This window comes from Callorhinus ursinus, unplaced genomic scaffold, assembly GCF_003265705.2.
Source record: "Callorhinus ursinus isolate GAN/ISIS: 27379988/994484 unplaced genomic scaffold, GSC_fseal_2.0 scaffold38, whole genome shotgun sequence".
Taxonomy (NCBI): Eukaryota; Metazoa; Chordata; class Mammalia; order Carnivora; family Otariidae; genus Callorhinus; species Callorhinus ursinus.
This window is the reverse complement of record NW_027397100.1, coordinates 11,788,206-11,803,504: the sequence shown is the minus strand read 5'-3', so window position 1 is coordinate 11,803,504 and position 15,299 is coordinate 11,788,206. Positions and strand designations below refer to the sequence as shown.

At 45.4% G+C, this 15,299-nt stretch overlaps 1 protein-coding gene across 18 annotated transcripts in view; it reads left to right on the top strand.

Annotated features, from left to right (window-relative positions):
- RALY (RALY heterogeneous nuclear ribonucleoprotein) overlaps positions 1 to 15,299 on the top strand; it is a 155,491-nt gene that overhangs the window by 18,862 nt on the left and 121,330 nt on the right. Inside the window, exons 2-3 of one of the 18 annotated variants that reach the window (XM_025876299.2) lie at positions 1,288 to 1,413; positions 4,313 to 4,389. The exons of 13 other annotated variants lie outside the window; for them this stretch is intronic. The gene's annotated coding sequence lies outside the window, so the exon portion shown is untranslated. Of the gene's footprint in view, positions 1 to 1,287; positions 1,414 to 1,446; positions 4,390 to 15,299 lie in introns of those variants that run through there. 4 more of the 18 variants (XM_073880545.1, XM_025876300.2, XM_073880544.1 and 1 more) reach the window with 4 other exon arrangements.

Here is a 15,299-nt window from a genome sequence, read left to right as displayed (position 1 = left end):
TCCACACAAGGCCTCCCCTGTACACAGACGACATCTCCCCACGCCCCATGTCTCACACTCAATACCACACCATTTCCCACAATTCCCTGCTATCCCCTCCTTGGGTATTTGAAACTAAATAGTTTCAAACTAGTTTTGAAAGGAAATGTCTTTGCCGACAGCCACACTAGTGGACCGTTAGAAGTCTGAACCATTTATGACAGATAGTTCTGAGGCCCTGAGAATAACCTTGTTACGGTTGGGTCAGACAACAGAGGGTTGCTTCTAAATGGCACTATTATGATCCAAGGTGGGTTTGAACCTAGCTGCAAACTGGTCCTGTGATTTCAGGTTTCACTTTTATTGGAAGATGATCATCTACGTAGCAAAAGAGACAGAGCCACTGCATATGTTCCATATCAGGTTCTCTGGGGTGGGGCCTAGAAAACTATATTTTTAACAAGTTCCCAGAGTCGTTCTATTGTGTAGCCAGGTTGGGAAGCTGTTATCAAGATCTTTTTTGTACCACATTGGACAGATCCTTTTCTGGACCTCAGCTTTCTCACCTGTAATATAACAAAGCTCATGCTTGTAAAGGACCCTTTCAGCTCTAAAATTTTATGCTGCTTTATGATGAGTTCAGTCTGGTATTCTTTTCTACCACAGAAGTGGTGGTTCTCTGGGTCTACCCTGGGCAGAGCATTTCAGGCTTTGGCCAGAGGCCAGCAGAGTCAGCCTAGGCCCTGACCTTCTGTCAGAAGCACTGACACAGGTCCTAATTAGAAATGGATCGATAATGGGCCTGCAGCCAGGACTGGGGAGCCTGGGAGGAGGCTAGAGGAGTGCTCCTAGCTAAGGAGAACCTGATTCCCATGAAGTGGCTCTGGTTATACTGGTCAACACAACAGTCCCTCTTCCCCTGGGACCGGCAGGCCGGGCTGCCCTGAGCAAAGGTTAACTTGTATCCCCCTTTGATATCTTTTCCTGATCTCTGTAAACTTACAAACGTAATATGATGCTAGGTGTATAGTACAGGTGCCTTCTTCAGGTGGAAAAATCATTTATTGAATACCTACTAAGTGTTAAATACTGGTTTAAGCCCCTTTGTATATTTCTCCTACTGTAACAACTAACTGGGATAGGTTTGAAAAGGAAGCTGAAGCTCAGGGAAGTGAAATGACTTGGCTGTCCTATGTCACATTGCATGTTCTTTATTGTACTACATTACAACATTTCTGAGCATTTGCAGCACAGATTCCAAGCTGATGAAATGCTTTCTTACCAGGGCCATCCCTTATCTTTCCGCAGATTGAACTGGAGCTCGGCCCTCTCCCTGGAGCCCTTCAAAGACTGGAGGAAATTCTTTAAAATCATTGATGAAGAGGATGGGGGGAGATGCTCTGCTTGCCTTTGCTTTCTCATCTCCTTTCCAAGGTCTTTAAGGAATAAGCAGGCTCTAATGGGAGAGATCCATCATCATTTGGGATCAGTGGGAGGACTTCCTCCTGCATGGAGTGCAAAGTCAGGTTTCTGAACTGGCCCTGTGCAAGGAGGGGGAAGGAACTCATGACTGGATATTTGTAGGCATTGTAGTCCGTAAGGGCTTAACATGCTCAGCTACCAGTTGTGGTCAGACCCAATTCCCCCTATCGTTGGTCATTCAGCAAGTATTTATTGAGTATTTCCGATGTGTCAGGGCTTGTGCTAGTGCCTAAGGATTCCCATATGAAGACCCAGTCTCTGCCATGAAAGACTTCACAATCTACCATCAGAGTCAAACAAGGAAACAAACCACAGTATTCTGTGTATGCCTTAATGGAGGCATGTGCAAGGGATTCTGGGATTACAGGCACAAAGAAGAGCTTTCCTGGGGAAGATAACTTTGATTTGTGTTTTTAAGGAAGAGGAAGAGTTGAGGCAGGCAAGGCAAGGAGGGTCACTCTAGACTAGGGAATTAGCACAAAGAAAAGCATAAAAATGTGACCAGGAACTCCTGACAAAGGGGTGGACATTAATGCATTCCCTAACATGTAGCAAATCAGATCGTCAGCCCTAAGCTCGTGCCCCTTGCCAGACTTGGGGCTGTAATAGTAGCTGCTGAATTGCAGTAATACAGGAGCAGGAGGTGGGGAGAAGGAGGTAGATTTATTAGCAGATGCTGACTGAAACAGTTTCAGGGAGGGAACTAAGGAAGAGAGCTGGATCTTTGTCCTCTGGGCCAAGCCTGCACAGGTGTGTGCTGGGGGTTCTGGGCAGTGTTTTGAAAGCTCATATGGCCCAGGCACATGGCTTCGCTTCTCTCATGGCAAAATCCTTTGCTCCACTCAGCCTGCCCCTCCTTTCTATGTTCTTTCAAAAAAAGAAATTAATGGAATCTGTTCAAAATACCCCTGAAATGAAATTACATTTTTAACTCTAATTACCCTAATTAAAATTTGACAGCAGTAATCCTGGAATGGCAGATATGCTAAGTACCCCATGCCTGTGACAAGCTCACTTACCCAGATGGAATGTTGTTCCGTTCTGGGCTTAGGAGAAAAATTCTTTTGTGTGTTTGTTTTGTTTTGTTTTTTTTTTTCCCATCAGCAATTTAGTCTTTGGCCTCATAGCCTCCCCGGGCTAGGATAGCCGTACTTGTGGGCTATAGGCTTGCCCAGGACCTTTAATCTCAGTAGAGATCCCTTTGCAGAGGCGATGCTCCTGATGATTCTTACCACATACTTTTGAGTTTCCTCTTCATTTGAGGTTGGACTGCCTGCCCTGAGGCCTTTCCCTGGGTGAAATCCCCTGCCTTCAGGACCAGGGATCTGTGCTTGTTAGAAGGCTGTCTCCTGATCTAGGGCTAGATATGTGTCTGGGATCATTTTATGGCTGATATTAAGAATACAGTTTGAGGTCAGGGGCAGAGGTTTGAAAATAAGATCCCTCTTTTCACATATCTGAGCACAGGCTAGAACCACCTAGTAAAATGCTTGGTCTTAACCAGTTACCTGGCCAGTGCTGAGGAACACAAAAGGGAGGTGGGGGGCAGCTCTTGAAGCCGACTGAAGGCTCTGTTGATGCTGTGAGTATTCAGTTAGAAACAAAGGTCCCCATGTTCTAGTGACCTTAAAAGGGCCTAGAAACCAAGCCTGTTCAGTCAGCAGACACTGCGTGCTATGTTAGATACTGCAAAGGATACAGAGTTGACTATGACACAGTGCTTGCCCCTGTGAGGCTGACAATTGTGGGGGAGTGGGGAGGCGGTGGTGGGTGAGGGACAGCCCTATATAGAGGGCTAATTAAGGCAAGCAAGGACTTTCACAGGTGTTGCCGTTTGAACTTGTCCCTGAATAGGTATTATTGACAGGAATGGAGGGCATTGCTGGCGTCAGGGAATAGCAGGGGGGAAAGGTAGGAAGTTGCCAGGTGAGAGCCTGCTGTAATTGGAGTACAGTGTGCAGGGGAACGGTATGGTAGAGGGTGGGGGTAGAGTTTAAACTTTATCTTGTAGGCAAAGGAGATCCATGAGGGTACAGGGCTTGTCATATGAGTGTGTATGATGGATTGGGAGACAGGGTGGTTAGAGTCAGTAGATTAGTTAGAACAGGTGTCAGCAAACCATGGCCTGTGGGCTGAGTCCAGTCTGCTACCTCTTTTCATAAAATTGGACTGAGGTACAACACACTTGTTTGTTCCTCTCTGAGTGTTTTCATAGTACAGTGGCAAAGTTGAATACTACAGAGACTGCTATAGCCCACAAAACCTAAAATATTTACTGATACAGAAAAAGTTTGCTGGCCTCCGAGTTAGAAGGTAATTATGAAAGTTCTGTAAGAGACTAGGCCTGAAATGAATTGGAGGTTTCAAATGAGACTTTTCAGAAGGGACAGCATGATTTAGCAGAAGACACTAGCCCTGCCTATCTCTTAAAACTTTATAAAGATCAAATTTGCTGAAAGTTACCATGGTCACAAAAGGACACAGGATACCAACAAGTCCTGGTTTGCCCTTATTAGCTGTGTGACCTTGGACAAATCACTTGTCGGAAGTTCAGGTGAATATGGTAAATAGGACAAAGAATTCTTCCACTTGGTGCAGAGCTCTGCCACTTCTCTGTGCTTCACTTGCAGTTTTTAAGTCTGAGTGCCCTCTAATGGAAGAGACACATACCCTCAAATCTGGAACATAGTTTGAGTTGAGAAGTTGGGGATGGTGGGCAAGAGGGTTTTGATCACCCAGAGTAGCTGCTGTTGTGGGAGAGAGGCTCATGATTCTTTGAGGACACTGTTTACCCTTTTTATTCCTTAACTGCTCACACTTGTTCTAGCCACATTGAACTTCTACCCTTCAGCTTCCAGAGCATATTAGGCCTCTGTAAAACCAAAGGCTGGATTTACTTCTCGGTTCCCTCTCCCAGCCAGAAACTGCGTAAGTACCACTTGACATCCCTTATGAGTTGCTCCCTGTCACTACACTGTATCCCCTATGCCTCCCCTTTTTCTAGAACACTGTGCATCTGCCCTATAGGATGGAAAAAAACACTAGATGGGGAGACTGCAATGGTGGGTTCCAGACTTAGTTCCCTTTAGCTTACTATGTGACCTCGGCCCCTTTGTTTCATGTCTCATGTTTCTACCTTCTGTATGCTCCAGTACAAATGACTTTAGCCACTTCTTGAAATTTGAGATTTCTTCTCTAAGACCCCAACTTCAGAGCACACCTTCCCTCACCCCCCCATGTTCCCTCCCTCCTTTCAATTTAAAATATTAGTATATTCCCACGCTTCATCTACTTGAAATTCATTGCCTTTGACTGTGAGGAGAGTAGTCCTATCTCTAGCTGTTTTTACTGGCAGGTTCCAGGACCTGGCACTCAGTCTAATTACCGGAGTGGAACAGGCTCTGGAGGTCAGGTCCATGTGATCCTAGAGGTTCAGCAAGGCATGGTGTCTCTAGGATGGGCAGTCTAGTTCAGTACAGGCAAACACTTGGCCTTGGGCGTCCATGATACAGTAGAGGAAGGTGCTGATCCAGGCAATTTACGGACTTTTTCCTGTTTATCTCACAACTCTTGAGATCGGGGATATAATCCCTATTTTACAGACAGTGGGAACTTAGTTTTAGAGGATCATTCAGTAGACAGTGACTGACTCATAGAGGTTATGGGGAAATAAATATTCCTTGTTCCCAAGTAGGGGAGAGTGATAGAGGACAGAGACAGGTAAACAGTGATGAGAGCTCTAAGAGGATACACAAGAGCAGTTAAGGAACAGTGCCTAGGGATATGCAGTGTAGGTGACAGAGCCAGGGCTCAAACCCAGGTCTGTCTGCATGCTATTTCTACCGTACCATGCTGCCTTCCCTGCCGAAGGGAAGTGCAGGTTCAGGTTCCTAGGCAGTGTCTGCAGAATGGCCACCGATGGGGAAATCTGGCCTGGGATTCAGAGCTAGGCTTTAGTCCTTGGAGGGCCTGAGTTGTTACGTGACTAAGGCAGGGGTTATCGCATGGACTTAGGCACATTTATAGAATAGTCACATGATTTTGTGACCTCTAGAAGGTGAAGTCTGGTGGTCAGCACTGGCAGTAACCTAGAACAACACAGGGAGCCCACTGTCAACTTTGGTAGCACATGGGGAGGAGGCGTTGATATCCAGGCCCTATGGGTAGGGGATGGAGGTTGCAGCTAAGACTGATGTAAATACTTCCTGCCTGGAGTCAGAATTAGTTCAAGGACTGGATTGGAGTTGCTGATTCCTACCTGAAATGACAGAGCCACGATAGACAGAGGGAAAGGAAAGAGGTTTTAGAGACTGACAGGAGCTGGTCTTCAGGCTGAAAAAATAAGCCTTGTTAGATTCTACAAATTATTCCAGCTTAAAACCTTGAGCCATTTTCTTCTCAATGCAGCTGTTGCAAGTGCTGGCTTCTTTTCCCAGAGACCCTGTCTTCCTTTTTTTCTGACCGGGGCTATCCATGGCTAGCTCTAGGCTGTAACATCCTTCACTCCTGCTGCTTCACCCCCATGGGTCCTCTCCTCTGAAGCTCCCTAGATTCAGTTTCTTCATCTGTGAGCAGACGGAGGTCCAAGTGTACTGTCCTCAGGATCTCCTTTAGCCACCAGACCGGAAGTTCATTTTTAAGTCTAACTTTGGATCCCACCCTTGGTATCTGTAGTCTGCACGTAACTGAACTGAATCCCAGCTAAAATGTACAGATTCTTTTTTTTTTTTTTTTAGATTTTAAAATTTTTTTAAATTTTTCAACACAGAGACAGCGAGAAAGGGAACACAAGCAGGGAGAGTTGGGAGAGGGAGAAGCAGGCCTCCCGCCAAGCAGGGAGCCCGATGTGGGACTTGATCCCAGGACCCTGGAATCATGACCTGAGCCGAAGGCAGACGCTTAACGACTGAGCCACCCAGGCGCCCCCAAATGTACAGATTCTTTTTTTGCCTGACCACCTACTTGAGATTTTAATTTTGGGGTAAAATTGGCATTGGCATTGGGATCCTGCTTTTCCATCCCAGAACTGAGATTCTTGGGGCCGGGTCCCCCCTATCTACAGAACATTGTTGTTGCCTTTTTTTTTTTTTTTTTTTAAAGATTATATTTATTTGTTAGAGAGCGAGAGAGCACAAGCAGGGGAAATGGCAGGCAGAGCAGGCAGAGGGAGAAGCAGACCCGCCGAGCAAGGAGCCCGATGAGGGACTCGATCCCAGGACCCTGGGATCACGACCTGAGACGAAGGCAGCCACTTTACCGACTGAGCCACCCAGGCGTACCTGTTGTTGCTTTTTAAGTACCTATTCAAAACCATTATGTGTAGGGGTGCCTGGGTGCCACAGTTGGATAAGCATCTGACTCTTGATTTCTGCTCAGGTCATGATGTCGGGGTCGTGAGATTGAGCCCTGTGTCTGGCTCCACACTGGCCTTGGATCCTGCTTAAGATTCTCTCTCTTCCTCTCCCTGTGCTCCTCTCCACCGCCCCCACCCCCGCTCAAATGCTTGCGTACGTTCTTTCTGTAAAAACAAAACAAAAAACAAAACCAGTATGTGAACTTGATACTTGGAGTTCCTGGCTCCACATTGAGGACACTTCCAAAGTCATTCTGTACTGTAGGAAGTCTGGATGATGTGGGAAGTGTCCTGATTGGGAGTAGGAATCTGGCCCTTTTCATGTGCTTCCTTCTGTGACTTTGGACAGATCCTCTTGCCACTCTGGTCTGCCTTTTCTAAAATGGTGGGGCCTCTTCCAGCCCTGGTCTCATCAGGGACAGAAAGCCATCGTCTACACAGTTCAGTTGCAGAGGCACTGTCTGTCCCAAGCTTTGGTGTGTGGGTTACAGATTATAAAGCCTTAGATTCTCCCTTCCAGCTAGGGTGGGGGGAGGGGAACCATCCAACTGTCTCATTAGCATGGAGAAAAGAAAACAGTAATTACTGGTGCCTCCCTTGATGATTCCTGCAGGGTTGGTTCTTCTAGGGAAGGAGGAGGGGGAAACTGGAGACAGCTTCAGCTGAGGAAGAAGTGCTGTTAGCTGTTAAGAAAATTCAGAGGCAAGAAATGATTGTCTTGCGCATCTGTTGTATTCTCTGGACATTCCTCCAGGCAGCCTAGAGACTGCCTGGATTGAGTTTCATCTATTTATGGCATGAATAATGTTCTCATACACGGACATGGACTAAGCTCAAGAGCCCTAACGTCACCTGTCAGTAAGAAACCAGCTGCCCTTGAGGGCCTCCTTTTGTGATATGCTGGGCATCCTGACACCTGTCTTTGTTGGGGAGTAGAGGAGGGTTTTACTGAGCTATTTTGTGACCTGGCTGCATTTTTATGATGTTGTGAGTCATCTTTTTAGCCCCTATGGCAAGCCACAGCCAGTTGGTTTATTATGCCTGGGCATAGGCAGTCACAATAGCGTCAGTCACAAGAGTCAAGGTCAGGTATCTTTGTGAGTGGGAGGAGTCTGGTAGAACTGTAAGACCATGGGATTTGGTCAAGGCTGGGAAAAGCAGGCCTCACAAGGATTGAGGCAGTTCATTTTGAGGCCAAGAGGTTAGAGTGCAGCTGGAAAAGAACTAACAACTTGGCAAGCATGGCTCCTAGGACAAAGGCTACTTGCTCAGTGGCTAATCTTATATTCCCTGCTGGATGTGGGCAGTTGTGCACCCTCAAGTGCTGATCAGAGCAGAAGTGGGTTTGAGGCCACCTGCAGGCGAGCCCTGTCTGATTGTGCTTGGAGCTGTTATCCTATGATTATTTCCTGGCACTGCTCATTCTTGAGTTGGTTGCCACCCTAGAGTCCTAGAGAACCCAACTTCTATTTTCCTTCTCCTCTCCAGAGGAAAATATCACTTCAGCAGTACCTCTTTGAGTCTTCCTGTAGGCCTTGGAGAGTCTTCTTTAAACAGCAAGGGTTCGATAGGGACATACTATTTAAAAACAATTTTTTTTTTTTTTGCTTTACAAATGTAGGAGATGATTTCTTCTATCAGAATCTTTCCTTAGCCCCCCAAAGCACTCCCTTTTCTTGTCCCAGGCCTTTTGCTTGGTTCCCCACCCTCCCAAAAGCCTTTGATGTCTAGGACTCAGTTCTTCCCCAGATCTTCTCTTAATTCATTTCCTGGCTCCTTTCCCCTAGTTGCAAGCTGTAGTTCCTGGTTTCTGTGTACTCCTGTAGAACTTACTCTTTATTATTATTATTATTGTTGTTATTTTGGTGGAATGCTCCAAAATAATGACCTGACCCAAGGGAAGGAGTGCTTCTTTTCAGACTGACTTGTGGTCATCTGGGCCATAATAAAGTGCTTCCCAGAAATAGAGACGGTATGCACATGCAGGACACAGTACATACTGAGTCTTGCAAAGTGTTCCTAGCATTGTATTCCCTCCCAGTGTTAGGTGTTTTGATCAGGTATTTTGAGTTCAGCCCAGGCTGAACCTCTCATGGCTTCTTGACTGTTTGATATAGTCTTAGAACATCTTATCTTTTTGGGTGTAGTATCCAGTTTGGGAATAGTCCCTCTCTCTTCTCTTACTGCAACAACTGGCTGAGAGCCCTTTGCGAAGGTCTGGTAAGCCAAGTCCTGCAAGTCTGGATCTTGATGGTACACTTACATTCCACCCCTGCCCATCTTTTTCCCAGGCATGCAAAACCAGTAGTTGCTTCATCAAGTACAAAATGGGAGAATTTGGTCCATTTCCTAAAATTTTATTATTGGTGCCTATAGGTAGTGGCGGGGTCTTCTTATGTTTGAGCCTGAGAAAGTACAAGGTATATAGTAGAAAGAACAGTCTTTGGAGTCAGACCTTGGTTCCAGTAAGTTCTGTTTCCTAGCTGTGTGGTATTAGACAAGTTATTTCTCTGAGGCTCAGTTTCCTCTTGTAAAATAGGGATCATTTTATTGACCTCAGAAGCTTATTAGGAATAAATGAAAGTAATTAAGGCTTTGGGCATAGGACATGATACATGATAGGTAATGGCAAATGTGCATTTCTTTTTTTTCCTCCTAGGTCTTTTTATTGTTTCTGATTCATCCTTTTGTGGTACTTAAATGGAATAACAGTACCTATCATTGAGTCACTTTTGCTAGGCTCTTAGGTATGGGCTTTCCCATGCTGTCTCATTTATTTTTCCCAATAAAACATTTACGAAACAGGAACCATTTTTTAAAAAATTTATTTATTTGACAGAAAGAGCACAAGCAGGGGGAGCGGCAGGCAGAGGGAGAAGGAGAAGCAGGCTCCCTGCTGAGCAGAGAGCCCGTGGGCCTCTGAGCCCAGGACCCTGGGATCATGACCTGAGCGGAAGGCATTTAACCGACTGAGCCACCCAGGTGCCCCAAAGCAGGAACCATTTTTTCCCTTTAAATTTTTTATTGTTATGTTAATCACCATACATTACATCATTAGTTTTTGATGTAGTGTTCCATGATTCATTGTTTGTGCATAACACCCAGTGCTCCATGCAGAACGTGCCCTCTTTAATACCCATCACCAGGCTAACCCACCCCCCCAACCCCCTCCCCTCTAGAACCCTCAGTTTGTTTTTCAGAGTCCATCGTCTCTCATGGTTCGTCTCCCCCTCCAGTTTCCCCCCCTTCATTCTTCCCCGCAGGAACCATTTTTAATAAATGTAGGAAACCGAGGCATAGAAGGTCAGTACCTTGCCTAAGGTCACAAAGCTAGTTAAGAGACAGAGTAGGATTCAAATCCAGGTGTCTGATTCTAGAGTCTGAGCTCTTCACCACTCAACTGATTATTACTACTTGTACTTTTCCTGAGCAATATGTGACTTCCAGTGGTTCTTGTTTTCTCTCCGCTTGGACCTGTTGGGATTTGCATGCATGTGGTTCATGAGTTGTTTTGTCTTGGTTGGCGCCTCTCTTTCGATGGAGGTACAGGCAGTGAAGTGTCTGCCACAGTTCTTCCTAATCCTTTCACTCAGAGCAGGCCCTTCAACTGAAAGGTGGTATAGCCCTTTTTCTTTCTTTCTTAAGAGACCATCCCCTCATTCTTTCTTTACCATTCATATAAAACCACATAAATTTACTGTTCTTGCCAGTCTTTTTGATCCCTCAAAAGATTCTTCAGGGGCGCCTGGGTGGCTCCTAGATGGTTAAGCGTCTGCCTTCGGCTCAGGTCATGATCCCGGGGTCCTGGGATCGAGTCCCGCATCGGGCTCCCTGCTCGGCGGGAAGCCTGCTTCTCCCTCTCCCACTCCCCCTGCTTGTGTGCCCTCTCTCGCTGTGTCTCTCTCTCTGTCAAATAAATAAATAAATAAATTTAAAAAAAAAAAGATTCTTCAGAAGAGCAGATGCTGGCTCCCTCATTTTACAGATACGGAAACTAAGGTTCAGGAAGGTGAAAGGACTAGTCCAAGGTCACACAGTGAATCAGAGGTGGAGCTGGAACTTAGCTGTTAGGTTTTCTGACTCTCAGCCCAGTGTTTTCTCTACTAATTTAGGAAGAAGGAGAAGTATGTTTGTATAATTTGCAGATCAGACCTAAAGAAAGTTAAGCTATATTAGGACTCAGGATGTAGAGTTCTGAAGGGACCTTGCCGCCTTCATCCACATCTTCACCCCAGTTCTTGCACACACATTTGAGGAACTCAGCAGAAAGGGAGTAATTCTTTTTCCCTTAGGGTTCAACAAAACTTTCATGACAGGGAGCTGTGGCGAAGCATCCAGAGGATGTCAGTGTCTCCTCATCCATAAGGAAGGTTGGATTCCCAAGGCTTACTAGCCTGGAATAACCCTTGGAGGAGGAGCAGAGGAGTATCGGAAGAACCGGTATGTCTTCTGACCTCTGCAAGCTTTAGCCTAAACCAGGTGAAGGTTGGGCTGAGGCAGGACAGTGGTAACAACTGAGGATTGGAGCCTTGAGGAGTTTCATTCTATCTCCTGCTGGTAGATTTAGTCTGGGGTTTTGGACAAGCAAGTTCCCTTCATTTGAAGTTTATAAAGAGGAATTCTTCGGCTACTCTTTAAAAAACAAACAAACAAATAAATCCTTGGTTCTGGTACCAGAAAAGAAACCTTTCCCAAAGTCTGTGCCTCAGACAATTCCTTCCTTTTGTCTCCTTCCTTACCTTCTCCTTTCACCCTTTTCCTCTCCCTCTCTTTTCTCTTATCCACCCGGCTTCCCTTCTTATCCTTTTCTCTCCTCACCTCTCCCTTAACTCCTGAAAACAAGAATGGAAAAAGGGAACCTTCAGACAACAGATTAGTAGATAGCTGGTATTAAAGATGCTGGGGCCGAGAGTCATAACGTAGAGCTTGAGATTTTGGACCTTACTTCTAGACCTCAGAGCAGAGGTTGACGGGGAAGGTGCTTATTTTATTCATTCATTCATTCACTCACAGTGTCTCCTAAGTATAACCTGCCAGGCTCTGTGTCAGATACTTAGGCTATTCCAGTTAATAAGACCCTAAACCTGCCAATAAAATTACAGTCTTACGGGGAAGACATTAGCAGCAGTAGACCTCTCCCCTATTCCCCCATTCATATCATTGGATTTTTTTTCTAAGTTGTATTTATTTAAGTAATCTCTGTACCCAGCATGGGGCTCGGGCTCCTGACCCTGAGATCAAGAGTCTCATGCTCTTCTGACTGAGCCAGCCGGGTGCCCCAAATCATTGGCTTTTTAAGGTAGAAAGAACTTTAGAGTTTATCTGGTCCTCTAGATCATAAAGTACGTAAGTAACCGTATGCAGGCTTGGGTTCAAATCCTAGCTGTGCTGCTTACTGGCTGTTTGACCTTAAATGGTACAATTAACTTTGCCCATATTCAGTTACCTTGGATATCAAATGGGCACGCCATCACCTCTTCACAGGGTAGTATGAGGGTTAACCTCATAACATCTAGCCCAGTGCTTGGTGCATAGTAGCATGTGTCTTTCTGTCATTCTGCATCAAGGCTTGGCTTAAGTCCTTGCTCCTGTGAAACTTCTGAGGCCACCTCCAGTCAGCCTGATTTCTTCATTTTTACAATGTGTGGAGCACTCTTTGTACTGTTGGATCCTGCCTAATATTAGTAGTAGTCCTTTTGCAGGAAGTTCACATAGTCCCACCCTGGAATGCAAGGAGCCTAAGGATAAGAACTGTTCTTATTCATCCCTGTGCCATCTGTAACCCCTAACTTAGAGCTGTGACCATGACCAGCCACGCCCAGGAAGTATTTTTTGATTGATGGGCTAGAAGGCTTCTATAAATATGCTCGGTGTTTTTCAGTGAAAGAAAGAGCTTTTAAAGACCTGGCCTGGAATCTCCCATCCTAACACCTCCCCCATCTCCTCTTCTGTTACTGCAATGATTCTCACAAAATCCCTGTCCTATAATCAGGATGGGGATTGTATCTCCATTTTGTAGAAATCTGAGGCTCAGATTAGAACCCAGGTCCCTTGTTAGGTGATAGATCCCGAGTAGGGTAAGAGTAGCAAGAATGAGAACAGAAATCTTAACTGAGTAGGTCTTCATTCTCTGGAACCGGCAAGAATCTTTACAAGAAGAAGGAACAGAGGAACTGGTTTTGAGGCTTAAGCTGATGATGAGGCCAGAGCCAGGTGTAGTCACAGAGATGATTCAATAATATGACAGAGTGGTGAGAAAAAGCGTTCAGGATAACTTTATAGATTGGCTAGGCCTTGGAAGATTAAGAAGGATTTGAATACGTACAAATAGACAGGAATTCCAAGTGAGACAACAGCATGGACGAAAGGATGAGAGCTGGAAAGCCCATGACAGAGGTAAGGCAGATGATGACCAGATGAAGGCATACTGAGCAAAGCTGAGGTGATTGGGAGCCATGACTTTTTTCATTTTTCTTTTCTGAGCAGGGGAGTGGCATTGCGAACATTGGTCTGGCAGTGTGGACTCAGTGGTTAACGTAGGAAGGGATAGGGGGAGACTACTGAAAGACCAGAGAAGAGGCTACTGTAACAGTCTGTCCTTATAGTGTCAGTAAATTTTAAGAAATATTCCAGCCTTGCAGGCAAGAGATAGTGAGATCCTGAACCAAGAGGAAGTTGTCACAGTAGGGAATAAAGAAGAACTGTTTGGATGTAGAGCTCTTAGAACAATAACGAAAAAATGCATGAGGAATTGTGGGAATGGGGCATGAGGAAAGGAGAGGTTGGAGTGTATGAACATTTGGAGTCTCAGTACTTGGAAGAATGGTTGTACCATTCGCTGAACTCTAGAGGAGGAGACGAGTTCGGTTTGTTGACATATTGAATTGGAGGTGCTAATAGTCTTTTCCCCTTACTGCTCACCTCCTAGTATCTCTGGCCTTTGACGTGGGCCTACAGAGATTCTTCAGTTCCATGTGTTTGCTCCTTTGCCTCCAGGCCTGGAGCCCCCTAGAAACCCCTTCACCCATGTCTTGGAACAACTGTCACTCTCTTGTGTGAAATAAGATAGTCCATGTAAGATTCTTAGCCTGGTACCTAGTCTGTTTCAAAGGGTACATTCATCGTTAGTGGCTGTTAAATGGCGATGGTCATGGTTGTCGACGCTTTCTGCTCACAGTAGCTAGAGATTAGAGAAGCGTGTGGAACCACCGGACTGAGGGACTCAAGAGTCATTCATCTGGTATTCAGTAGGAAACCTGGACTGCAAGTAAACGGAGAGGATTTCAGGCTGGGGGTAATTGAGGCTCTGAGCCATATTGGCTAGGACTAGAGAATGTTTCCTGTCTTTTTTTTAAGAAGTTGATGTAGTATGGTTAAGAGGGCAGGGCAAGCCCCAGAGGATGGACTTTCTGGGTTTAAGTCTGAGCTCTGCCTTCTGTTAGCTGTGTGGCTTGGGCAAATTTACTTATCTGAGCCTCAATTTCTCTAGTAGTAGAATGGGGGAAATAACATAGCAACCTTTATAAGACTGTTGTGCAGATTAAATGAGTTAATATAAATAAAGGGTTTACAACAGTGCTTGGCATGTACTACTGTTCTCCTTAACCCTGGAGTCTCCTCTATTCCACATTCCAGGTAAATATAGCCATTTCCCTGTTTTTCAACCATCCTCACCAACAGAAGAGGGGATGAGTAAAGAAACCTGAGACCAGTTTTAGAGTGCTTGAATTGTCCCAACTGGGGTCCGGGTTATCTAAGCTGGAGGAACCTGGCCCAAGATTGAGACAGAGTTGTCTGGATGATCTGAATTCCATTCCCAGTTCTTTTTTGTTAAGATTTTATTTTTAAGTAATTCCTACACCCAATGTGGGGACTGAACTCAAAACCCCGAGATCAAGAGTTGCATGCTGTACTAAGCCAGCCAACTGCCCCTCCATTCCCAGTTCTGCCACTGATTTACTTTGACCTTGGGCAAGTCACCTAACCTCTGAGCCTGTTTTCTCAGGTGTAAAATAGGGAGCGTAATTAATTCCTCCATATATATTTAGTATCTCATTTTTTCCATCACCACATTCTAGTTATATTGACTTTCTTGTTCTTTAAGCATAACAAGCTTATTCTTGCCTGTTATTGCTGTAGGGTCTTTATACTTGGTATTCTCCCTCTCTGAAACAGTCTTCCTTCAGATCTTTGCACCTCTTACTCCCTCACTTCATTCAGGTCTCTTTCTGGTGGTCACCTCTTGGAGAAGGTTTCCCTGATTTTTTTTTTTTTTTTTTTTTTTTTGAGAGAGAGCACGAGCAGGGAGGAGGGGCAGAAGGAGAGGGAGAAGCAGGCTCCCCGCTGAGTAGGGAGCCCCATGCGGGGCTCGATCCCAGAACCCTGAGATGATGACCTGAGCTGAAGGCAGATGCTTAACCCACTGAGCCACCCAGGTGCCCCAGGTTTCCCTAATCATTTTATCTAAAATAGGCCTCATTCCCAC